The sequence below is a fragment of the Tachyglossus aculeatus genome, chromosome 18 (assembly GCF_015852505.1).
Source record: "Tachyglossus aculeatus isolate mTacAcu1 chromosome 18, mTacAcu1.pri, whole genome shotgun sequence".
Classification (NCBI taxonomy): domain Eukaryota; kingdom Metazoa; phylum Chordata; class Mammalia; order Monotremata; family Tachyglossidae; genus Tachyglossus; species Tachyglossus aculeatus.
In genome coordinates this window covers 27524320-27551377 of record NC_052083.1, presented here as the reverse complement: position 1 = coordinate 27551377, position 27058 = coordinate 27524320, and the positions used below count along the sequence as shown (strand labels likewise).

The 27058-nt window shown below is 44.6% G+C and overlaps 1 protein-coding gene across 2 annotated transcripts in view; it reads right to left on the bottom strand.

The window, feature by feature from the left end:
- Positions 1-27058, bottom strand: part of SYTL5 (synaptotagmin like 5) — a 95913-nt gene extending 68855 nt beyond the window's left edge. For both annotated transcript variants that reach the window (XM_038760395.1, XM_038760396.1), the window contains exons 1-2: positions 27038-27058; positions 26271-26349 (exon numbers count right to left, since the gene is read on the bottom strand). The gene's annotated coding sequence lies outside the window, so the exon portion shown is untranslated. The remainder of the gene's footprint in view (positions 1-26270; positions 26350-27037) is intronic.

Genomic DNA, 27058 nt, shown 5'->3' with positions numbered 1-27058 from the left:
GGGAATGTGCCCACCAACTCTGTTGTGTTGTACTCTCCAAACTGCTTAGTGCAGCGCTTTGCACACAATAAGTGCTCAATAAATTCCATTTATTGATCAACTGGGGCTTTTTCTACCTGGAATTGGAGGGTCCACTGGGCCTAGAATGGTCTCTGTTAAGTATGTGCCAGGCACTATACTAAGTGCTGGGGTGGATACAAAGAAATCAGGTTGGACACAATCCCTCTCCCATGTGGGCTTACAGTCTCAATCCCCATTTTACAAATGAGGTAACTGAGGCCCAGAGAAGTGACGTGACTTGCCTAAGGTCACACAGCAGATGTGGCAGAGCCGGGATTAGAACCCACGACCTTCTGACTCCCAGGCCTGTGCTCTATCCTCTACACCATGCTGCTGTACCCCTACCATAAACCCTGAGCCCCCTGGGCAGCTCAGCCTTTGAAAGTGGTCTGTCCCACCCTTCTAAGAGATTCTTTCAGTTGATTCCAGCTAGAGACTATTTTTAAGGAACTAATATTCTAACAATTCCTCCACTCTGGAGATTGAGCCTGCATAGTCAAGGAAAAAAGAAAAAAAATCAATAAGGCTCTCACTTCCTCTCCCACCCCGCCCCTACATTTCACTCCTTTAACGCCAACCTACTCTCTTTGCCTCATTCATCTCTCACTGTCGACCCCTTGCTCACATCAATCGAACGTATCTGAGTGCTTACTGTGTGCAGGCGCTCTACTAAGCACTTGGGAGAGAATGATACAACAGAATTGGTAGATGTATTCCCTACCGGCAATCCTCCATCTGGCCTGGAACTCACTCCCCCTTCATATCTGGCAGAAAACCATTCTCCTCAGTCAGTGGTATTTATTCAGCGCTCACTGTGTGCAGAGCACTGTTCTAAGTGCTTGGGAGTGCACAATACCACCCATTTGGTAGACACAGCCTCTTGGCTTCAGCAAGCTTGCAAAGGCCTTCTGAAAGTCTATCTTCTCCAGGAAGCCTTCCCTGACAACTCCTTCATCTCCCCACCCTCTTTATCTCCAGACTGTGTCAACTATGTTTTCCAGTTATCATGCCCTTAATTACTTGGGTACTCAATCCCCAGCCTCACTGAGCACTTATGTACACATCTTTATACTCCATAGCTTTCCCTACCTATATTTACTTAAGTGTCTGTCTTCCCTACTAAATTGTAAACTCTTTAATGGCAGGGATCAGGCCTACCCCAGCTCTGCCACTTGTCAGCTGTGTGACTTTGGGCAAGTCACTTAACTTCGTGCCTCAGTTACCTCATCTGTAAAATGGGGATTAAGATTGTGAGCCCCACATGGGACAGCCTGATCACCTTGTATCCTCCCCAGCGCTTAGAACAGTGCTTTGCACATAGTAAGTGCTTAACAAATACCAAAATTATTATTAATTCTGTTGTCCTCTTCAAAGCTTGCGGGACAGTGTTCTGCACAATGTAAGTGCTCAATAAATAAATATTCTCGATTGATTGGTGTTAAGGCTTCCAAAGAACTCCCCACAGGTTCAGAGACTGAATGATACTGCTTTTCACACACACTGAGACTCTATTTACCAAGTGGGATGCTGACAACACTTGACATTCTATCATCCAAATAAAAGTGGATTTGCTGCCAGTTTGGGGGACACATATCACCACATCATCTCATGGCTACACTACTCACCTATTCCCACAACCCTTTCTACGCTGGTTGTATTTTGCAGTCCTTTCTTCTGCTCTACAAACAAGCATTTGCAGCGGTGGTTCTGAAAGGTTTTCTCCTGCCCTGTTTTATTCATTTAATTGTAACAGTGGGAAATTTCAAGATGTTCTGTGTCACTGTTCTTAATTTTCTTCACACGGCTTCTATTTAGCTTTATTAGGTGGGCCACAAATGCTTAAATTAATTATATACACATGCATGCCCGAGAAAACATCTCCAGCAGAGATGTTCTAACATCAAATGAGTCACACCACTTCCACCCTAAGGGTTGAATCAGTGAGGTGGCTCGCTCTAATCACATTGATGCTGGAATCTTTCAGAACCAAGAGATTAAATCGTCCTGATGGGGTGGGTGCTATTTCATAGCCCTGTTCCCTCCCAAAGAAGGCTCATATTAATGTCCCAAACATACTCCGGGATGCAACAACAAAGCAGCCTGGCCTAATGGAAAGAGCATGGGAGTCAGAAGGCCTTGGGTTCTAATACCGGCTCCACCACTTGTCTGCTGTATGACCTTGGGGAAGTCGCTTCACTTCTCTGTGCCTCAGTTCCCTCATCGGTAAAATGGGGATTAAGACTGTGAGCCCGTTGTAGGACATGGACCGTGTCCAACCTGATTAACTTGTATTTACCCAAGTGCTCAGTAGAGTGGCTGGCACATGGTAAGTGCTTAACAAATACCACATAAAAAAAAATACAACTAAAAAACTCCTGAGGGGCTGATTTGCTAGAGGTAGGGAGAACAGGGGAAACAAGTTAAGAGTAGCTGAAGGAGACTTAGACAGAGTCAGAGAGCCAGTGTTCTTGGAGACCCAACTTGCTTTCGCAGTATCTCTGAGACACATTCACAAGAGAGACATTCCCTGGAAGAAGAGGAGGCGGATCTTCAACTCAACTGAACCAGGTTTATGATTTCACTTCCCAGGTATGGCTACAGGCCTGAAATAATAATTGTGGCAATTGTACGGTCCAAATTCTATGGTAGAACTGCCCCTAATTGGTAGTGTTCCAGATTAACTGAGAAGCCATGTGCCCTAGTGCAAAGAACAGTGGAAACAAACACGGGGCTGGGAGTCAGAAGCCCTGGGTTCCAACCCTGGCTCAGTCCCCCGGCCTGCTGTGCAACCCCAGACAAGTCACTTAACTTTTCTGGGCCTCTGTTTCCTCATCCATAAAATGGGGATAAAATTCTCCCTCCCTCCTAGACTCTGAGTCCCATCTGATTCTCTTTTATCTGTCCCAGCACTTAGCAAAGGCACTGAAACAAAGTCAGCCCTTAGCCAGTAAAATTATTATTAAATGGAGGCAGAAGCCTAAGAAACTTAGCCTAAGGTTGATTTTTAGGAATTGTGCAAGCAATAGAAGAAGAAATGGCAGAGAGATTACAAGTATATCAGCTGCAATCAATCAGTCGTATTTATTGAGCACTTACTTGTAGACAGCATTGTGCTATGCACCTGGGAGAGTACAATATAAGAATAAACAGGCACATTCCCTGCCCACAATGAGCTTAGGGTCTAGAGGGGAGACAGACATTGATATAAATAAACAGATATGGACATAAATGCTGAGGGACTTGGAGGGGGGATGAATAAAGGGAGAGAATCAGGGTGACACAGAAGGGAGTGAGAGAAGAGGAAAGGGGGGCTTAGTCAGGGAAGGCCTCTTGGATGAGATGGGCCTTCAGTAAAGCTTGGGGGGTGGGTGGGAAGAGTAATTCCAAACTCCACCTCAAGAAGCCAGTGAAATCCTCCAGATAGATGCTCTGCCACTAACCTGCTGTGTGATCTGCACCAAGTCGCTTCACTCCTCTGGGCCTCAGTTTCTTCATCTGTAAAATGGGGATTCCAAACCTGTTCACCCCCCTACTTCGACTGTGAGGCCCAGGTGGGATGGCGACTGTGTCTGACCTGACTAGCTGATGCCTACCCCAGCGCTTAGTACATTACTTGGCTCACAGTAAGTGCGTAACACAGCCCATTATCAACATACTGCAGGACAGACCTTTTACAGGAGTAGTTCTTACCTGACAAACAAGACTGGGGAAAATTTCTTCCTCTCCTGTTCTCCCAGAGCAGGCACAAGGTCTACCCTGCCACCACAGCTTTACACGGAGATATATGAACACGGTCTGGAAAAACCAGCCCCTCCAGTAATCTATTTACACAGTAGACACACCCGGTTGACAGCGTAATTTTTTTTCCCTCCCTCTATAGTCAAAGCTGGTAGCATCTCCACAGCCCAGCTGAGTTTGTCAGAGGAATCAGAAGGGAGTCCTGGAATTCACTAAGTAGGAAGGTCTAAATGACTTTGGCCATTCCAACTTTTATCCGTCAAACTTTCAATTCAATTGTATTTATTGAGTGCTTACTGTGTGCAGTGTACTGTACTAAGAGCTTGGGAGAGTACAATAAACACATTTCCTGCCCACAAGGAGCTTACAGTTGATGTGGTAATAATAACAATGATAATAATTGGCATATTTGTTAATCAATGGTGTTTATTGAGGGCTGTGTGCTGAGCCAATATTTTTAAATGCTATTTCTTAAACATTTACCATGTGCCAGGCAGTGCACTAGGCACTGGGGTAGATTCAAGACAATCAGGTTGGGCACAGTCCCTGTCCCTTAAAAGGCTCACAGCCTTAATCCCCATTTTACAGATGAGGCAACTGAGGCACATTCAAGTGAAGTGACTTGCCCAAGGTCACACAGCAGACAAGTGGCAGAGCCGGGATTAGAACCCAGGTCTTCTGACTTCCAGGCCTGTGCTCTTTCCACTGGGCCACGCTGCTTCCCAGTGCTCAGCACTTAGAACAGTGCTTGGCACATAGTAAATGTTTAACAAATGCCATAATTATTATTATTATTACTAAGCACTAGAGAGAGTACAACAGAACTGGTCAACACATTCCCTGCCCATAAGAAACGTGGCACAGAGGAAGTGCTTAACAAATACCATAGAAAAAAACAAAAGTGTCTTGGGGCTGAGGGTGCGGTGACTTAACATCATCAACTCCACCCAACCCTGTCACCCTCAATGTCCTCAGAACAGTTCAGCGTTTACTCAAGCAGAAAACAAGCAGCAGCATGGCCTAGGAGAAAGGGCACAAGTCTGGGAATCTGAGGACCTGGGCTCTAATACCACTCAGCCAATTACTTGCTATGTGACCTTGGGGAAAGTCACTTCACTTCTCTGTGCCTCAGTTCTCCTGTTTCCCTCCTACTTAGACTGTGAGCCCATGTGGGACAGGGACTGTATCCTACCTGATTCACTTGTATCTTTCCCAGTGCTTAGAACAGTGTTTGACACATAGTAAGCACTTAAATGTCATTAAAAGAAAGAGGCAAGTAGCTACAGAAAACACAATAAATGTCACTGCCGCTCAACAGAAAATAAACCTAGCTATCAAATATAAAGTAAGCCAAGGTAAACTTTGCCAAATGTCTCATGGAAAACTGAAACATTCCTTCAGTAGAAACTATTTTTAGAACTGTGGCAGTGGCTAATCCCTGACCCTTACGCACTCTGTACTAAGAGGACATATTAAGGGTTTACTCTTGGCAGAGCACTGTATGGGAAAGATTACAAGGCGGGGGGAGGGGAAATTAGACATGGTCCTTGGTCCTGAGGAGGAGTCTCACAATCTCAAAATATAAAAGGTGAGGTGGGAGGGGGAGACATGAAGTGGGGGTGAAGTCTTCCCAGAGAAGCAGCAAACCTCAGCACTCAACTCTGCAGGGCAGTTTTCCTGGGAGGGTTTTATTCATTCATTTATTCATTCAATCATATTTATTGAGTGCTTACTGTGTGCTGAGCACTGTTCTAAGCCCTTGAGAGCACATAACAACAAACAGATACATTCCTTCCTACAAGTTCACAGTCTAGAGGGGGGACAGGCATTAATATAAAGAAATGGATTACAGATATATAAATATGTGCTGCAGGGATGGGAGAAAGGATGAGTGAAGGAGCCAGTAAGAGTGGCACAAAAGGGAGTGGGAAGAGAAGAGAGGAGGGCTTAGTCAGGGAAGGCTTCTTGGAGGAGATGTATAAGGTTTAGAAGCAGGGAAGAGAGGTTGTCTGTCAGATATGAGGAGGGCATTCCAGGCCAGAGGTAAAATGTGGGCGAGAGGTCAGTGGTGAGGTAGATGAGATGGAGGTACAGCGAGGTGGTTGGCATTAGAGGAGCCATGTTTGCAGTACCTTGGACCTCAGCTATCCTGGTCTGTTAAGCCTTCCCAGGGAATTACCAGAGAGTTATACTTTTCCTGATGGATAAATATAGCTAGATCTATTGGTCAGTAACAACAACTGTGGTACTTAAGTGCTTACTGTGTGGAGAACACTGTGCTATGCGCTTGGGAGAGTACAGTACAATATGATGTCCCGAACATATTCTGGGATGCAACAACAAATCAGCTTGGCCTAATGAGAAAAGTTTACTATGTGCCAGGCACTGTATTAAGCTCTGGAGTGGAGACACAGTCCCTGTCTCACATGGGGATCACAGTCTCAATCCCCATTTTCCAGATGAGGGAACTGAGGCTCAGAGAAGTCAAGTGATTTGCCCAAGGTCACCCAACTGGAAAGTGGCGCTGCTGGGATTAAAACCCATGACCTTCCGACACGCAGGCTTGTGCTCTATGGGGATGAAGGGGTGGGAAGGCGTCACCCCCACAGCCTGCCCTTGTCGATCCAGAGTCTTGGGGGATAGTTGAATGAGTACTTTGGCTGTGAAGCAGTATTGTCTAGTGGAAAGAGCAGGTGACTAGAGTCAGAAGACATAGGTGCTAACCCTATCACATGCATGCTTTGAGATCCTGGGCAAATCTCTTGGGCCAATGTTTCCTCATCTGTAAAATGGGGAATTAAACATCCATTCTCTGTCCTTTACACAGTGGGACAGGGCCCTGGTCCAATCTGCATACCTTGTATCCACCCCAGCATTAGTACAGTGCTTGGTACATGCTAAACACTTTAATACCACAATTATCATCAGTGGAGAAGCAGCTTGGCTTAGTGAATAGAGCGCAGGCCTGGGAGTCAGAAGGACCTGGATTCTAATCCCGGATCTGCCTCTTGCCGGCTGGGTGACCTTGGGCAAATCACATGACTTCTCTGGGCCTCGGTTCCCTCGTCTGTAAAACAGGGATTAAGACTGTGAGCCCCACGTTCCTTGCTCACAACAAGTTTACATTTTACTTACTTTTTCGTCCTACTAGTTAGATGCAGTTACAAATAGAGACTGAAGTTCCCTAGTAGATTGTATGCTCCTGGAGGGCAAGGATCATGCCTACTAGCTCTATTATACACTTTCCAGTGCATAGTACAGTGCTGTGCACACTGTAAGTGCTTGATGAATACCACTGACTGATTGAAAAACAAACTAGCCAAAGCCGCAGATCCCCTAGGAATTTAATATACCTAAAATGGGTTTCCAGGCTAGGATTTAGTGACCAAAAAATTACTAATGTAATTTTTGTAATTAATGTAATGAGAAGCAGTGATTCAGTGGAAAGAGCCCGGGGTTGGGTGTTAGAGGTCATGGGTTCTAATCCCGGGTCTGCCACTTGTCAGCTGTGTGACTTTGGGCAAGTCACTCCACTTCTCTGTGCCTCAATTACCTCATCTGTAAAATGGGGATGAAGACTGTGAGCCCCATGTGGGACAACCTGATTACCTTGTATCCCCCCCAGCGCCTAGAACACTGCTTGGCACATAGTAAGTGCTTAACAAAAGCCATCATTACTATTATTATTATTAATGTCCATTCCCCCAAGGATTCCCACACCTTCATAAGGTTCTAGTGTCACAATATTTCAATATTCCAGTCACAGGACAAGCATCGCACCATGCTCTCCTTGCTGGTCACTGGATGAAATGCACTCAGTTCTCTCAAAATGCCTGTTTATTCATTCAATCATATTTATTGAGCGCCTGTGTGCAGAGCACTGTATAAAGTACTTGGAAGAGTACAGTATGTTCTCACTATAATAATAATTGTGATATTTGCTAAGCGACTACTATGTGACAGGCACTGTACTAAGCACTGGGGTAGATACAAGCAAATAAGGTTGGACACAGTCCCTGTCCCACGTGGGGCTCACAGCTTTAACCCCCATTTTAACTGCGGCATAGAGAAGTGACTTACCCGAGGTCACACGGCAGACAAGTGGTGGAGCCGGGATTAGAATCCAGGTCCTTCTGACTTCCAGGCCCAGGCTCTATCCCTTAGGTCACGCGGCTTCTCCACTAGGTATTTTGGCTACAGTGTTGTAAGGAATTAGGGAAACACTTCAGATGACTGCCAAGATCTTGGAAGAGATAGCTGAAATGGGTCAATACCATAGTGAGAAGCTCCCTATCATGGAATTTGTCACCCACCTAATAATGGCAACAGCACAGCCTGGTGGAAAGAGCACAGTCCTGGGAGAAGACCTCGATTCTAATCCCGACTCCGCCACTTCTCCGTGCCTCAGTTTCCTCCTCTGCAAAAGAGGGATTCGAGCCTACTCCCTCCGGTTTCGACTGTGAGTCCCATGTGGGAGAGGGACTGGGTTCAACCTGATAATCCTGCACCTACCCCAGCTCTTAGAACAGTGCATAGCTCATAATAAGTGCTTAACAAGAGAAGCAACATGGCCTGGTGGATACAGCCCGGGCCTGGGAGTCAGAAGGACCTGGGTTCTAATCCCGGCTCCGCCACATGTCTGTTGGGTGACCTTGGGCAAGTCACTTAGCTTCTCTGGGCCTCAGTTACCTCATCTGTAAAATGGGGATGAAGAGTGTGAGCCCCATGGGGAACAGTGACTATGTCTAACCTGATGAATTTACATCTATCCCAGCACTGAATACAGTGTTTGGCACCTAGTAAGTGCTTAAGAAAAGAAGTAGCATGTCCTGATGGATAAAATCCTGGCCTGTGAATCGGAAGGACCTGGATTCTAATCCCAGCTCAGACACTTGTCTGCTGGGTGATCTTGGGCAAGTCACATCACTTCTCTGGGCCTCCATTACCTCAGCTGTAAAACGGGTTTAAGACTGTGAGCCCTATGTGGGACGGGGGCTGTGTCCAACCTGATTAACTTGTATCTACCCCAGCTTAGTACAGTGCCTAACACACACTAAACGCTTAACAAATACCATTAAAAAAAGTACCAGAAAAGAAAAAAAGAAAAAGAACTGTTTCAACCAGACCAACAAGCCTGACACAGCTGCTCTCAGTTTACTTGCTGCTGTTCTCAAGAAGTTTGGAGCTTGTTAATATTGTGGCCTTGAGCGATACCAGCTCTTATGTACCTATCTATGAATCATACATTATAAATGATTTATTTATAGTAATGTCTATCTCCTCTAGCTTGTGGACTGGGAGCATAACAATAATGAGGCTATTTGTTAAGTGCTTGCTGTGTGTCGAGCATTGTTCACTTCTCTGGGCCTCAGTCACCTCAGCTATAAAATGGGGATTCATGTAAGCTCACTGTGGGCAGGGAATGTGTCTGTTTATTGGTATATTTTACTCTCCCAAGTGCTTAGTACAGTTCTCTGCATCCAGTAAGTGCTCAATAAATATGACAATGACTGTGAGCCCCATGTCATCATCATCAATCGTATTTATTGAGCGCTTACTGTGTGCAGAGCACTGTACTAAGCGCTTGGGAAGTACAAGTTGGCAACATATAGAGACAGTCCCTACCCAACAGTGGGCTCACAGTCTAAAAGGGGGAGACAGAGAACAAAACCAAACATACTAAAAAAATAAAATAAATAGAATAGATATGTACAAGTAAAATAAATAGAGTAATAAATATGTACAAACATATATACATATATACAGGTGCTGTGGGGAAGGGAAGGAGGTAAGATGGGGGGGATGGAGAGGGGGACGAGGGGGAGACGGGGACAGGGGCAGGGACAGGGACCGTGTCCAACCTAACTTGTATCTACCCCAGAACTTGGAACATTGTTTGACACCTAGTAAGAGCTTAAATATCTTTAAAAAAAATACACTCTAAATCACCAACACCGCTTTTCACCTCCCAGATATGAGGAAGACATCATTGATGTCTCCAAGGCCTAAACAAAGCCATCCCAACTATCAGTGAGCCTTGGCGGATATCATAATTATCATGGTAATTATTTAGTGCTTACTCTGTGCCAGGCATGGTACTAAATGCTGGGATAGATACAAGACAATCAGGTTGGACACAGTCCATGCCCACATAGGGCTCACAGGCTTAATTCCCATTTTCCAGATGAGGTAACTGAGGTCCATAGAAGTGAAGTGACTAGCCCAAGGTCAGACAGCAGACAAGGGGCGGAGCAGGGATTAGAACCCAGATCCTTCCAACTCCCAGGCCCATGCTTTATCCACTAGGCCATGCTCCTTCCGTGGAAACGGCTACAGCCCTGTGAACGTTGGCTCAATTGTGTCCAACTCGACCGACCAGAACCACTGTTGCATTTAAAATAAATAATAATAGCAATTATTGTGGTATTTAAGCATCATCAGTGCCAAGAGTTGTACTAAGTATTGGGTTAGATTCAAGATAATCAGATCAGACAGTCTCTGGCCTGCATGAGGCTTGCTATCTAAAAGGGAGGGAGAACAGATATTTCATCCCCATTTTACAGATGAGGAAAGTGAGGCCCAGAGGAGTGACGGGGTCAAGATCATACAACCCTATTTGAAAAATCAAGAATCCATGAAAACCATGAGTGATTATGTGTCTCAGAGACACTACCAGGCAGTCATCAAGACTGCAGGTAAAGGACAGAGAAAACGCCTGGATTGCCATGAGGAAATCAACCCAGCGATTTAGAAAATAAAATAACCGTGCCACAGAACAAGAAATGCACCGCCAACATTTCACGCCTTTTTGTGAGCATAATAAAACAAGGGCTGAAAAAATCCCTAGACGGGACATTCAGATCAAGCTAAGAAATCCGTCCGACCAGTGTGATGAGGGGCCGGGGGAGAACCAAGCTGAAGGGAATGGGAGAAAATGCTGACCATCATCGGACTACCATCACTTGCCTGCTCTGTGACCTTGGGCAAGTCACTCAACATCTCAGGGCCTCAGTTTCCTCATCTGTAAAATGGGGATCGATACCTGTTCTCCCTTGCCCCTCAGACTGTGAGCCCCCTGTGAGTCAGGGACTGTGTCCAACCTGATTATCTTGCATCTGTCCTAGCACTTAGTCCTGTGTTTGGCACATGCCAAAATGACTATTATTAAGGACTTCCACTCGTTGCCAAATAATTTCCATGGACCCATATGCATGAATTACACCACAAAGGACTGCCTTCTCTCACTAAGTGTTTAGGAGCGTAAAAATACAACAGAGTTGGTAGACACATTCCCTACCAACAATGAGCTTGCCATCTGGAGGGGCAGACAGACAAGAGAGTTGGTAGATGTTTTCCCTGCCCACAGCGAGCTTACAGTCTAGAGGGGGAGACAGATGACAGTCTGTAGACATGTTCCCTGCCCACAAGTTTATAGTCTAGGAGACCCGCTGCCCCACCTCCGCCCCCCCACCCCGCCAAGCCACTACACACCCTCTTGAATGGATGGGGCCCGAGGGTAGCTAAAATAAGCGTGGAGATCTTCACCACTGGCTCCTGGAGAGAGATCCAACCTTAATCGTTAATCATTGTCAGCTCCATGAGGGTAGAGACAGTGCCCTATGCACTCTTCCAGGATCTACTTGAGTGCTCAGGACACTTAAGGTGTCCAAGAAACGTTGCTAACTTCCCAGACAAACTAAAGGAAACAAAACAAAGGCCAGGCACCTACCGTTTGCAGGTTTGTTTCCATGGGAAGGGGAATGGGTCATGAGTCACGGTTGGTTCTCTGAACGCAAACATCTACTCATTTAGTCAGATTCTCCAAGGGCCTCAGTGACTCCCTGGTGATCGTTTGGTACTTTTTAATGCTGAAAGAATCTGTTTGATAATTAGGAAATACTGCAGTTCTGAGAAATAAAAATGACTCATATCTCTTTGCCCCTCTTACCAAAAAAAAAAAATTTGCAAAATACAGGTCTTTGGATTTTATTTTACTTTTGACTTTATTTTTGATTAATGGCTATCAGCCCTTTTATCATATCCTGGCAGAAGTCTCCTCCTTTTTCTGAAATAATATCTTTTCAGCAGAGGAATGACTCATTGTGAAAATTTATCTCCTTGACTAAGAATGAGGGGCTAGGAGATTCTGAAGCTGCTGCCGTAATAGATTATTATTATTGACCATTATAATAACAATGACATTTGTTGAGCACTTAATATCATCTTTAGTGGTAGTTATTGAGTGCTTACTATGTGCAGAGCAATGTATTAAGTGCTTGGGAGAGTACAATAAAACAGGGTAGGCAGATACCTACCCTACCCACAACAATCTTCCTACTATGTGCTAACACTGTGCTAATTGTTGGGGTAAATACAGAATAATCATGTCAGACAGTCCCTGTCCCTCCCAGGGCTCATGGTTTAAGGGGCAGGGATAACAGGAATTTAATCTCCATTTTACAGATGAAGAAACTGAGACATAGAGAAGGGCAGTGATTTGCCCAAGGTGGGATTAGAACTCAGATCCCCTGACTCCCAGACCCATGCTCCTTCCATTCATTCAATCGTATTTATTGAGTGCTTACTGTGTGCAGAGCATTGCACTAAGCGCCTGGGAAGCACAAGTTGGCAACATGTAGAGACAGTTCCTACCCAACAGTGGGCTCAGTGTCTAGAAGACGTATAATGTGGTGTCACCCTTCTAAAAGGGAAGCTGTGTGACCTTGGGCAAGTCTGAGCTCACAGCTTGACAATGTTGATGTGGCAGCTCTCTGCGCTTTCTTGACAAAGAATCTAAAATCAGGTGATCAATCCATCAATCGATGGTATTTGTTGAGCGCTTTCTCGGTGCAGAGCTCTGTACTAAGCACTTGAGAGACTACAGCACAGAGCTGGCAGCCAGATTTGTTGAGTGCGTACTGTGTGTAGAGCACTATACCACGTGCTTGGGAGAGTACAATATAACAATGTAACAGATTCCCTACCCACAATGAGCTTACAGTCTAGAGGCTGTATATAAAAATTTGACACACTCCCTGCCCACAACAAGCTTAGTCTAGAGACTTTGTAAGACAATTTAACAGATACATTCTCTGCCCACAAAGAGGCAATTGGACCTATTTCAACATTTGGCTTTGAAAGGTAGAATTTTCCATTTTTTCTACTGTATGACTTTGGGCAAGCCACTTCACTTCTATCCCAGTTATCTCATCTGCAAAATGGGGACTGAAATGGTAGAACAGGGACTCTGTCCAACCCAATTTGCTTGTATCCACCCCAGCGTTTAGTTTAGTGCCTGGCACATAGGAAGCACTTAAATACCATTATTATTATTATTATTATCTGTTCGTTGCTTCCCCTGGACTGGCCCTTGGTTCATCAAGACCCACCCAGATCTGCAGCGTAAAATTCCCAAAGAAAGATGAAGAGAACTGAGGTGACTCCAGCGCTTAGTACACTGCTTTGCACACAGTAAGCACTCAATAAATATGACTGAATGAGTGATTTAGCCTAGAGAACAGAGCACTGCACTGCGATTTTATTCCTGACCAAAGATATCGCTTCTCTTCAAAGGGATTAATTAGAATCAACTGATAATCTTCTTAGAGAAAGGCCAACTTTTATTGAGGTTTAGGTTCCAGCACTGATCACTTGAAATATCATCAATCGTATTTATTGAGCGCTTACTATGTGCAGAGCACTGTACTAAGCGCTTGGGAAGTACAAATTGGCAACATATAGAGACAGTCCCTACCCAACAGTGGGCTCACAGTCTAAAAGGGGGAGACAAGTCTAGAGTCAGTCTAGAGGCTTACAGTCTACAGTCTAGAAGTGTGTGCTCTGCACACAGTAAGCGCTCAATAAATAAGATTGATTGATTGATAGAAGTCTACAGTCTTCATCCCCACTTTACAGATGAGGTAACTGAGGCCCAGAGAAGGGAAGTGACTTATTCAAGGTCACACAGCGGACAAGTGGGAGAGCTGGGGTTCAATCAATCAATCAATCGTATTTATTGAGCGCTTACTATGTGCAGAGCACTGTACTAAGCGCTTGGGAAGTACAAATTGGCAACACATAGAGACAGTCCCTACCCAACAGTGGGCTCACAGTCTAAAAGGAAATAGTTCCTTTAGGGTGAAAAAAGGCAAAAAAGTTGGTTTGCATCTTATAAAAATAGCCATCTCAAATTCCTGTCTTTGTTATAACTCTGAAAATAACCACAGTGCAATATATTTTGAGAGTGTTACTACAGAAGTTTCTCCTGCCATTAAGTCCTCAACCAACAGAAAAATTAATGTATCTTTACAGCAACAAAATTTAAGCAAAAATATTGTTTGTCTTTTCCACCTGATTTCTTAAAAACAAAAAATAAAGCTATTATTATGGGATGAGGCAATTGCCCCTTGAAAAGGGCAGCTTTGAAAAATCTAACCTGGAAACTATATAACTTCACTTTTCTTCCATCTTTTCCCCTAAATTCTAAGGCTAAAACATGGCTGGTTGTTGAGGCTTGGGGAACTTTATAGAGATATCCCCCTCATCTCATCAATCACTGTGTCCATCCTGAATGATCTTTTATCTACCTCATCACTTTTCCACTTCGGGCAGTGGTTAGCGAGTGGAAGGCAATCTACTCCAAGTCAAAACTCCCCTGTGCTGGGCAGCAGAGGCAGGGGAGAGAGTCGAGGGTGGAAAGTCAAGTTGACTGCGTGGAAGGAGGTGATGGTAAACCACTTCCAAAGATCGACCAAGAAAACTCTTTGGGTCCACTACCAGAACGATGGCAGATGAAGATGGGGCGTTCTGGGAGAGATGTGTCCATGGAGCCACTATGGGTCAGAGATGACTCGACAGCGTAAGACGAGACAAGCCCATCTGGACTGCAAGCTTTTCGTGGGCAGGAAAGTGTGCAATAAATACAACTGAATGAATGAATGGTATACAGCCAGTAAGTGGTGGAGCCAAACCAGGCTGCTTCTCTGTAGCCCATTTGAATTCATTCAAACATATTACAGTGCTCTGCACACAGTACGTGCTCAATAAATGAATGAATAATGAAATAAATAAATCTGTAGTTACAGGAGAGGGACCCTTGGCGGCAGGAGGAAGCACGGGTAATGAATCCCCAGCTTGCAGATGAAGGAACTGAGGCCCAGAGAAGTGTAGTGACTTGCCCAAGGTCACACCTCCAGTAAGTGGTGGAACCGGACCTAGCTGCTTCTCTGTAGTACATCTGTAGTTACAGGAGGGGGTCCCGGGGGAACTAGCTTTAAAAATAACCCTTTATTCTTTCATATTTATTGAGTGCTTCCCATGTGAAGAGCACTGTACTAAGCACTTGGGAGAGTATGCTATATCATCAGACACATTCCCTGCCCATAAAGAACCAGTCACTTTGGACTTTAAAGGATGAACCAAGGCTGTTTGTAGCTTTGCTTCTCTTTTATGAGTTCCAACTTAACTATCACATAGAAATTCACAAACTAACCCACACAAATATTATATCCAACTTCATCTCCTCAAGAAAGCTTGCTTTAGCCAAAGTTAAAAACATTCTGGAATGTGCGCTCTCTGAAAGTAGACTTTTAAAATAAATCGGGAACAGGGATCACATGAGGAGTTCTTTGAAAATGAAAGGAGGATAAAAAAAGCTACACGAGTGCAATGTTTACAGTTAAATATTTTACAGTTGCTTAAACAAACACAACTGCTACCCTGAAAGTGTTATAACACATGAGGAGGCATTTGTGACACAAATACTACTTGTTTTCCAGATTCCAGTTAAATAGGGCTCCTCTACTGTCTCAAGAGATTATTATACTTTTAAAAATTCGCAACTCTCGGGAAAGTGGAGATTATCTAAAAATCACCTAACAAGCATTAGCCATGCTTTTGCACACATGACCCTTGAGGTTGTCACCTTCCTCAGTGGGAATAGTCAAGTTCACTCCAAGAGCATGGTTTTAGGAGTCTGAGAACCTGGGTTCTAATCCTGACTCTGCCATTTGTTTGTTGTGTGACCTTGGGCAAGTCACTTCACTTCTCTGTGCCTCAGTTACCTCATCTGTAAAATGGGATTGAGACCAGAGTCCTGTGTGGGAAAGCGCTTAGTACAGTGCTCTGCATGCAGTAAGTACTCAATAAATACAATTGAATGAATGACAAGGACTGCACCCAACCTGATAATCTTGTACCTACTCCCAGGACTTAGTACAGTGTCGGCACATAGAAAGCGCTTTAAAAAAAAAACAAAAAAAAACTGGGAACGCTGGTACTCTGATGGTGCTACAAGTCCTCAAGAGACCCACCCGCTCAAAAGCATCAATCACTGCTATTTATTGAGCATGCGTATTATATGTATTATTAGTAGTTATTATTATTATTAGTTAGCAGTATTATTATTAGTATTATTACTGTGTATTATGTCTTCGGGAGAGTCCAGTACAACAGAGTTGGTAGACACATGCCCCGCCCATAACGAGTTTACGGTCTACAGGGAAAGGCAGAAATTAATATAAATAATTTACGGATACATACATAAGCACTGTGGGATTGAGGGTGGGGTGAATACCAACGTGTCTAAGAGGGATAAATAATGCAGAAGGGAAAGGGAGTCATGGAAAAGACGGCTTAATCAGGGAAGGCCTCTTGGAGGACATGTGACCTTAATAATGCTTTGACTGTGGGGAGTGTGGTGGTCTGGCATACATGGAGGGGAAGGGAATCCAAGCCAGAGGGAGGACGTGGGAGAGAGGTCAGTGGCGAGATAGATGAGCTTAAGGTACAGCTGGCTCTAGAAGAAAAGAGTGTGTGGGCTGGGCTGGAGAGAAGTGAGATGAGGTATATTTCTGGCATTATTGATAATTAATAATAATGACGGTATTTGTTAAGCACTTGCTATGTGCCAGGCACCGTTCTAAGTGCTGGAAACAAGCTGGCATTCGGCCTTTAAGGCACCGGATAAGTAGAACTAACTGTGATTAGTAAAATACATAAGGCAATTTAACCTGAGTTCATTCATTCAGTTGTATTTATTGAGTGCTTACTTTGTTCAGGGCACTGTACGAACACTTGGGAAAGTACAATATGACAATAAACAGTGACATTCCCTGCCCACAACGTTCATCTCAACTCTCAGACCTTTGGGTCCCTGGTTCTTGTGACTCATTCAAGCAGAACTGGGACATGAAAGGCAGTGTTGCCTAGTGGAAAGAGCCCGAGCCTTGGGTCTAATCCCTGCTCCTCCACGTGCCTGCTGTGTGACTTTAGGCAAGTCACTAACTTCTCTGTGCTTCAGTTTTCTCATCTGTAAAATGGGGCTTCATTACCTGTTCTCCCTCATACTTAGACTGCATCCAGCCTGCTTATCTTGTATCTACTCCAGTGCTTAGAACAGTGCTTGACACAAAGCAAGCGTTTAGCCAACACCATTAAAAAACCTGAAATAGTTAAAATTTAACTTGAGAACTGAAAATCTAGTAATGATAAAAAAATACAGAGTGCAAAAAAGTCAAGGTTCAGCATGCAATAAGCAATCAAATTTGCACATCATTTGGTATTTGAGGCATTATTATATTCATTAGATGATTAATAGTTCCAAGAAAGAAATTCTCATCACTTCCCACTGTTCTAAAATCTCTTCAAATTCAAATATAAAATGCTATTCTGGAATCTTATAAATTGAGTAAGCCTGATAATGAATTAAAATAGGTTTTCCATGATCTTAACAAGGAAAGTACTTTGCATTTGTTCATTGCCTTGGGAAGAGAAGTTGAGCTGCTGACAGAATGATCACTATTTCATCAAAAGGAGGGTGCTGGACCATTCTGGAATATCCTCATAAGACGGAAAAAAGAAATACAATGGACTAAGGTAATGGCAGGAGAGATTTCAATTAAGAATAGGGAAGATTTGGGGAAATCTGAAGATTATAAAAAAAAAACTGGAAGAGGCTCCAGGGGAGGGTGAAGAGTCATTTTTCATTGAAGATCATGGAAAAAAAAGACATGGGTTTTCCTGAATGATGGAGACATTCACTTCTCTAAAGACAGGGGATTTCTTTGAGCACTGGGCTGCCTCAGACATACCAACCTCATTCAATATTCATTCATTCAATCATACTGATTGCACAGTTACTGTGTGCAGAGCACTGTACTAAGCACTTCAGAGTACAATAATAGACACATTTCCTACATTCCTTACAGTCGAGAACTCAACGCTCATCGGGCTAAGGAGACACAAATTTAGTACATATGTTCCTGGCCCACAAGGAACTCACTGTCTAAACGTATGGGTGGAAAAGACAATATTTGACAACAGAAGACATGTGGTTATCTCCTAATGCTTCTATCATCTCAGTCCCTCCCATTTCCACCCTATCTGTATTACTCCTTCAGGAGCCACTGCTGAAGGGAGAACCCAGCAGGAATTCCCCAATTTGAAAAGAATGTGGCAGAGGAAGGGGTGAGGAGGGACCAGTCTTCTCAACAGCGATCAGATGAAGCATTGGACAGGTCTTGTGCATCCCTACAGTATTTTGCCATTGACTTTAAGGCCCTCGGTCAGCCCTCCTACCTAACCTCACCAATCTCCCACCATACTTTCCTTCTCTAATGCCAACCAGCTCACTGTTACTCCATCTCATCTGGCTCGTCAATGATCCCTTGCTCCTTTTCAGCCTGGAACTCCCTCCTACTTCCGATCCAAAAGACCACCACTCTCTCCATCTTCAAAATCCTACTAAAAATCACATCTTCAAGACTGACACTTCATTTCCCCATCTATGGTTCATCCTTACTTCTGCCTTGCCTATACACTTGGGTCTTAATCACTTGGATTCTCTCCCATCACCCGTAAGCAGTCTTATGCTCATGTCATTACAGCCCCATAGTATTTCTGCCATTTTCCCCTATTTGTATTTCTTTTTAATGCCCATCTCCCCTTCTAGACTTTAAGCCTCTTGAAGGCAAGGATCATAGCCACCAAGTGTACTGCATTGTACTCTCCCAAGCGCTTAGATCAGTGTACACAGTAAGTACTCAGATATCATTGATTAATCATTTTACAATTCAAGAAAATCTTCAACTTCTCAAAAAGTCTCAATTTCTCCTGCCTTCTACAGTCTTGGGAGATATGAAAGCGGGATAAGTATGACATCCAACACAAAAAGCAGGAGCTGAAGAGTCTCCAAAGAGGTGGAAAAGGCATTTCAAAATCAGTCAAGTATATCACTGTACAAGGGGACTATTGAACTGAACAGGAACACTTCTCTACCAAGTGTCGAGGGGGACAGTAAAGTGAGAAGACGGATTTTGCGGGAGGATGATTCTCTCTTGGACCCGAGGGTAATTCAATATTTAACCCACTGGAGGAGTTACATAATATCCAGAGCAATAATACTACTAAATTAGTTTGTTTGAAGCACTTGTACTTTTTACAGCGAGCCATCAATTCTCAACCCCACAATATCCTTTGGGCTGGGAAGATGCCTTGCCAACATCCTGCCTCTGGCCTGGAACTTGCCCCCCACACCCCACCTTCAAAGCCTTATTAAAATCACATCTCCTCCACAAGGCCTCCTCAAAGAAGCACTCATTTCCCCTACTCCCTCTCCCTTCTGCATCGCTCTTATGCTTGGATTTGTACCCAGAGTCAGGGGTCAGAGTCAGAGATCATGGGTTCGAATCCCAGCTCTGCCACGTCATCTGTGTGACTTTGGGCAAGTCACTTGACTTCTCTGTATTTGTTACCTCATCTGTAAGATGGGGATTAAGACTGTGCACCCCATGTGGGATAACCCAATAATCTTGTAGCTACCTTAGCACTTAGAACAGAGCTTGGCACATAGTAAGTGCTTAAATACCATTATTATTATTATTACCCTTTATTCAACTCACTCTCAGTCCCACAGCACGTAAATACATAGCCATAATTTATTTTAATGTCTGTTTCTTCCTCTAGATTTTAAACTCCTTGTGGGCAAGGGACATGTCTACCAACTCTGTTTCATTGTTCTCTTCCAAGCTCTACATATAGTGCTGCGCACACAGTATTATTATTATATTTGTTAAGTACTTACTTGGCATTCAGCACTATACTAAGCACTGGGGTAGATACAAGATTATCAGGCTAGAACAAGTCTCTGTCCTACATGGGGCTCACATGGGGGTTTATTTATGCTAAAGGGGTACAGATCCAAGAGCAGAGGTAAGGCAGAGGGGAGGGCATACAGAGAAAATCGGGGAAGGCCTCTGGGAGATGTCTTTGACCCTACTGAACACCTGTCTCCTGGAAACATCATCCAACCTCGGCTTCACTGACACTGTCCTCTCCTGCTTCTCCTCCTATCACTGGGGCTACTCATTATCAGTCTCTTTCGAGATCTCCTCCTCTGCCTCCCACCCCCTCAGTGCGGGGGTCCCTCAAGGTTCAGTTCTGGGTCTCCTTTTATTCTCCATCTATACCCACTCCCTTGGAGAATTCATTTGTTCCCACAGCTTCTACTACCATCTCTACGGGGATGATTCCCAAATCTACGTCTTCAGCCCTGATCTCTCTCCTTCTCTGCAGTCTTGCATTTTCTCCTGCCTTCAAGACATCTCTAGTTGGATGTCCTGTCGACATTTCAAACTTAGCATGTCCAAAGCAGAAGTCCTCATCTTCCCAACCAAACCCTAAGTTTTATTAATGTCCTCGGCCCCCTCTAAAGTGTAAACACATTGTGGACAGGGGATGTGTCTACCAACAGTTACACTGTACTTTCCCGAGCGTTTAGTACAGTAAGCCCACAGTAAGTGGTCAAAAAAATATGACTGATTGAGGTGATTTTAGCAGGGCTTTAAAAGTGTGGGAGTGGTGGCTTGCAGAGACATAATAGACCACCTCGACTACTGCATCAGCCTCCTCGCTGACCCCAAAATGCCGATAGGTCTATGACAGTGCCCACCTTACCCTGTCCCCTGTTCTGCTGAATTCCTCAGGCAAAAAAGGAGTTCAGCACATACTTGCATCTAGCTGTACCTAAAGGGAGAAACCAGGGCTAGCAAATGCACAAATCTTGCCAACAACGCTTTGCAAATATAGCTGTGCTTACACTGATTTCCTTTTCATTCCTCTTTTGTGGAAGAGAGCCTTTATTGTGTTTTATCATCCAGAACAATGCCTGCTGAGAGCAATTAGGCCAGGATGTATTTGTATTAACTGTCTACAATGTGTTATTAAATGCTATAAAATAAGCAAACAATAGCAAGTAAATGAAGAGTGAGCTGGTAAAAAGTGGTTTCAGTGTCTTTTTTTCTTCCCTATATTCAGGGGGCAGGCAGGAATAAATGTGGAGCAGGGCCCCCAGTAATAATAATTATGGCATTTGCTAAGCGATTACTATGTGCCAGGCACTGCACTAAGCACTTGGGTGAATACAAGCAAACTAGGTTGAACACAGTCCCTGTCCCGCGTGGGGTTCATAGTCTTAATCCCCATTTTACAGATGAGGGAACTGAGGTATAGGGAAGTGAAGTGACTTGCCCAAGATCACACAGCAGACAAGTGTAGCATGCTTTCAGCTTCCCAGTATTACTTCAGGATAGTATTTCCAGATAGTCCATTACCCTGCTTCAATCAATCATATTTGAGCACTTGCTGTGTGCAGAGCACTATACTAAGCACTTGGGAGAGTACAATATAACCGAGTATATTATTTATTTATTAAAATAAATTATGTATATAGATATGAGTTGTGGGGTTGAGGGTGGGTGAATAAAGGGTACAAATCTAAGGGTGAGGGCAACACAGAGAGGGAGTAGAGGAAATATGGACTTGGAGAAGGCTTCTTGGAGGAGAAGTAATTTTAAATAGACTTTGAAGGTAGAGAGAGTGATCATCGTTGGTTAGGAAGTGGGAGGGAGTTTCAGGCCAGAAGCAGGGTGTGGGAGAGGGGCTGGTGGTGAGATAAATGAGATTGCGGTACTAATATTTTTTTTTACCACTGATTGATTGGCTTCTCCATTTCTTTCCCAGTGTTTTTTTTCCTCTACAAGCACTTGATCGCATTTGTTTAAGCTTCTCCAAATTCTCCTCTTTTATTGGGTTGTCCTAAACTGGGCTTACTAATATAACAAGGATCTACCCAATCTGTGTATGATGGGGAGGTCATTTAGTAGATTACTACTTACCAGAAATTTAGATGTTGGATGTATAGGATGTGGGAAAGGGGTTGGGAAAGGGTGAGATAGAGGAGATCAAGGTACTAATATTTTTGTAAGTGCCTAAGGGATTTTGAGAGTGGTGAGCCCACTGGGGTAATGTGACTTCTTACACTGCCTTCAGATTTGTTTCTTTCCAGCCTCAGATGGACCACTGATTTAATCAAATGTGAAGATGGGTCTTTTTCCAAAAAATTGCCTATAGCTGGCTGAGCATAAAAGACAGCCCTTTTGGATGAAGTGTCACCAGATTCCTCACCAATCTCTCTGCCTCCAATCTCTCCCCGATTCCCTTCTGCCCTCTCTTTATCAGATCATTTTCCTCAAACACTGTGCTGCACACATCTCCCCAGGCATCAGAAATTTCCAGCAGCTGCCCATTCTTTGCCACACCAAGCAAAAACTCCCCACCATTGACTTTTGGCACTCCATCAACTTTCTCTCTCCTACTTATCCACTCTCTTCTCCCTTTACACCAATCAATCAATCATATTTATTGAGCACTTACTGTGTGCAGAGCACTGTACTAAGAGCTTGGGAAGTACAAGTTGGCAACATATAGAGACAGTCCCTACCCAACAGTGGGCTCACTGTCTAGAAGGGGGAGACAGAGAACAAAACCAAACATATTAATAAAATAAAATAAATAGAATAGATATGTACAAGTAAAATAGCTCACAAAATCTTCATTCTAATAACACTAATCGACTCATCTCACCTCACATTCTCTTTCTCGCCGGCCATCGACCATGTCCTCATACTCTCCCTTCATTTGACAGACCACAACTCTTCTCATCTCAAAAGCCCTTCTGAGATCACACCTCCTCCAGGAGGCCTTCTCCATCTTGTCTCCTCACTTTCATTCATTCAATCATATTTATTGAGCGCTTACTGTGTGCAGAGCACTGTACTAAGCGCTTGGGAAGTTCAAGTTGGAAACATATAGAGACGGTCCCTACCCAACAACGGGTTCACAGTCACTTGCATCAGTCAGCTCTCATCTTGGTCCTTTCTGGGCCACTAAAACTCTTAACTGTGGCATTTATTACTATGTTCTAAGCACTGCACTAAGCTCTGGGGGAGTTGAGATTATCAGGACAGACAAAGGCCCCGTCCCACACAAGGCTCACAGTCTGAGGAGGAGAGAGAACTGGTATTGAAACCACATTTTACAGATGAGGAATCTGAGGCACAGAGAAGTGGTTTACCCAAGGTTACACAGCAGGTAAATGACAGAGCTGGTATTAGAACCCAGGTCCTCTGACTCCCAGGTCCCAAGATCCTTGTCCTTTCCACTAAGCCAGGCTGCTTCTTACTCATAACTTTTACCTTATATGCTCTAAAACTCCCCCAATTGTTCATTTAAGGATCTGCCTCCTTCACAGAATTGTTAGCCCTACGAGGACAAAGACTGGGTCTTCTAGAATCCCATGAGAGACAGGGACTATGTTTGATCTGACACCCTGGAATTATCCTCAACTCCTCTTTGTCATTCAAACCACATATTCAATCCATCACTAAATCCTGTGGGTCCCATCTTCACCACATCACTAAAATCTGCCCTTCCCTTTCCATCCAAACTGCTACCATGTTAATATGATCACTCATCCTATCCCACCTGGATTACTGCATCAGCCTCCTTGCTACCTTTCCAGGCTTCTGTCTCTCCCCACTCTGGTCCATATTTCGCTCTGCTGCCCGGATCACTTTTCTACAAAAACATTCAGGACATGTCACCCCACCCCTCAAAAAACTCCAGTGGTTGCCCATTCACCTCCACATCAAACAAAAAGCCCTCACCATTGGCTTTAAAGCAGTCCACCACCTTGCCCCCACCAACCTCACCCTCCCTTCTCTCCTTCTGCAACCCAGCCCACACACTTTCCTCCTCTAATGCTAACTTTCTCACTGTGTCATGGTCTCACCTGTCTCGACACAAACCCCTACCCCACATCTTGCTTTTGGCCTGGAATGCCCTCCTTCCTCAAATTCGTCAATTACTCTCACGGCCTTCAAAGCTTTGTTGAAGGCACATCTCTTCAAGGAGGCCTTCCCAATCTAGCCCCCCCCTTTCACCTTTTCCCACTCCCTTTTGCATCACCCTGACTTGCTATCTTTGCTCTTCCCCCCTCAACTCCCAGCCCTCCCAGCCCCACAACACTTTGTACATATCTATAATTTATCTGTATTGATGTCTGTCCCTTCTCGACTGTAAACTCCTTGTGGGCAGGGAATATATCTATTGTTGTATTGTACTTTCCCAAGCGCTTAGAGCAATGCTCTGCACACACTAAGTGCTTAATAAATACTAATGAATGAATACTCTGTATCTACCCCAGCTCTTAGCATAGTGGCACATACAGTAATTACTTATAATAGTAGACAGTTGCTATGTAACTATTTTGTACTCCAAGAACTTAGTACAGTGCACAGAGTAGACCCTCAGTAAATGCTATTATGAGGAATAATTTTAAAGAACAAAATCCTAAAACTCCAATGTGAAAGGATTCTTACTCATGATTCCCAAAGATCCCTTGCTTTCCTTCCTCTAGCCCCTCTCCTGTTGATTAAATACTTCAGAAGCTCCTCTTTAACATTTGAGCTTTTAAACGTCTTCCTTACCATTTTGTCACATTGTAAGAATTTGTACTTTTTTTGGTAAGTCATTTAGTAACTTGAGGCATGGAAAGGGGTGAGTGGAAGAGAGTGCAATTAAAGCTCTCTGCCAATTCTAAAAGATTATGACTGAGCTCTGAAAATACAGATCACTTACTATTTTAAAAATACCTTGCATGGTGAGGGTAATTCTTCCTCTTGAGCAAACAGTATCAACCCAAAGAAACACACTGATTCAATCCCTAGAGGGCAAATTTTTCTACGTGGCTTCCTCCAAGAGAAAAGGAAATCTTTTTCCTTATATGAATCACGGTAATCCTAGTTTTGGAAAAAAAAAATTATTCAATCTAGCTTCCCAGCCCTGTGGTGATCGTTTAGCGGCCAGAGACATAATCCTCTAACGTCTCTGTGAACACCACCTGTTCAAATTTCCAACTGAATAACAAATGAACACAAAAGCCACCAATTAAGCATTCTGGGAAGACTATTCCTTGACTTCCTTTAAGCAAGAGCCGCGAAAATAATTGGCATTCGTTTAACTTTCCCAGAAAGAAAAATGAACTTTAACATGACCAAATGAGAATGCTTCAACCTTTCTCTCCATCTCCCTGCTCAACGGGTTAAATGAAACAGAGTATAATACGAAAGAAAAAGGAAAACCAGGATGCTTGCTTGGGTTATTGGAACACGCCTTCAGAAATCCAGATTGGATTTTCACTAAATCACTGTAGAGGAAATTAGGGAGGTAGGAATTGGGGTGGGGGCATAGGAATAGGGGTGAGGGGGTGTTTGGGGCATCTCTAGAACATAGAAAGCAAAGCCAGCCATTATGACTTCTAAAATTCCCAGGATGTAATCTATCCCTTTAAATAATTCCTCTGTGAATTCAGCCCAACTCGGATATCTAATATCGGCACCTTTGGAGGATTTTTCAATCCTTTAAATGCAGTTAAGGAGAAGAGATGCAGAGTCACATAAATGCAGTGCTACAGACAGCTGTGTGAAGAAAAAAAAGTTACAGGGTCTTATCAATCTTTATCCATTAGTGCCTGGCCACAGGTAGATAACTAGGCTAAATTCTAAATCACCGAATCAGGCAAAAGACTGTAAGCAGGGAACAGGTCATTCAGTCGTATTCCTTGAGTACTTACTGTGTGCAGAGCACTGCACTAAGCGCTTGGGAGAATGTCCTATAACAACAAACAGCCGCTCCCTGCCCACAACGAACGCCCAGTGTTTAGTACAGTGCTCTGCACACAGTAATAATTCTATTGATTTATACTGATACCTGTTTACATGCCCTGATGTCTGCCTCCCCCATTCAGGACTGTAAGGCCGGTGTGGGCAGGGATTGTCCCTCTTTATTGCTGAATTGTCCTTTCCAAGCGCTTACTACAGTGCTCTGTGCAGAGCAAGCGCTCAATAAATACGTCTGAGTGAACAGGTACTACTGATTGCTAAAAGAAGAAATAGGAGATAAAAACCAGGACCACGAAGATAGGGAAACCCGGCGATATATTGTCCCTTGGGTTCACCTTGTGTGGACGGGAAAAGCGACAGAGATGTTGGATTTGCTTTTTTATCAAACTTTCCCGAGTCCGAGGTGGGGTGGGGGTGGGGGGAAGCCGGAGGAGGAGCGGGCGGGAGACTTACCGGTCCTCGTGGGGAGCAGATGTGGAGCCCGGTGCTGGAGCGGCGGACGAGAGGACAGGCGAGCAGGCGAGCGGGCTCTCTGCAGGGGTGGCCGCAGGACGTGACGCTCGACCCCCGGGCTGGTTTCGGGACCCGCCCCTCTCCCCCCCGTGCCCGATTGCCCATGCACCTGTGCCCAAGCACACTGCAGGACGCTCGCTTTGCGGGGCCACGTGGGCTGGGCTGGGCTGGGCTGGGCTGGGCTGGGCGGGGCGGGGGGCCCAGGAACATCAGCCAGGCCAGCCACCCCCCTCAGCCTCGGGACCCCCCATCCAAGCCGGATCCCTCACACACACACACACCCCTTGCCCGCCACCCACTGCTTTTCCCACTACACCTCGTCGCCCCCATTTCTCTTCCCCACTTCTCCTCCCCATCTCTCTCTCCCCATCTCCCCCATATCTTTCCTCCCGCATCTCCCTCCGTCGCCCCATCTTTCTTCCCCGTCTCTCCCTCTCTCTTCTCCCCATCTCTCTTCTCCCCCGTCTTTCTTCTCCCCCATCTCTCTTGTCCCCCCGTCTCCTCATCTCTCTTTTCCCCCATCTCCCCAATCTTTCTTCTCCCCCATCTCTCGTCCCCGTCTCCCCTATCTCTTGTCCCCCGTCTCCCCCATCTCTCTTGTCCCCGTCTCTCTTCTCCCCCGTCTCCCCATCTCTGCCCTCCACAACCCTCCCCATCTCTCCCCGGTCTCCCCCGTGCCCCCCGAGAAGTGTTCAGTTGGTGCTCACCCGGTCCTCACTTTCCCTCCT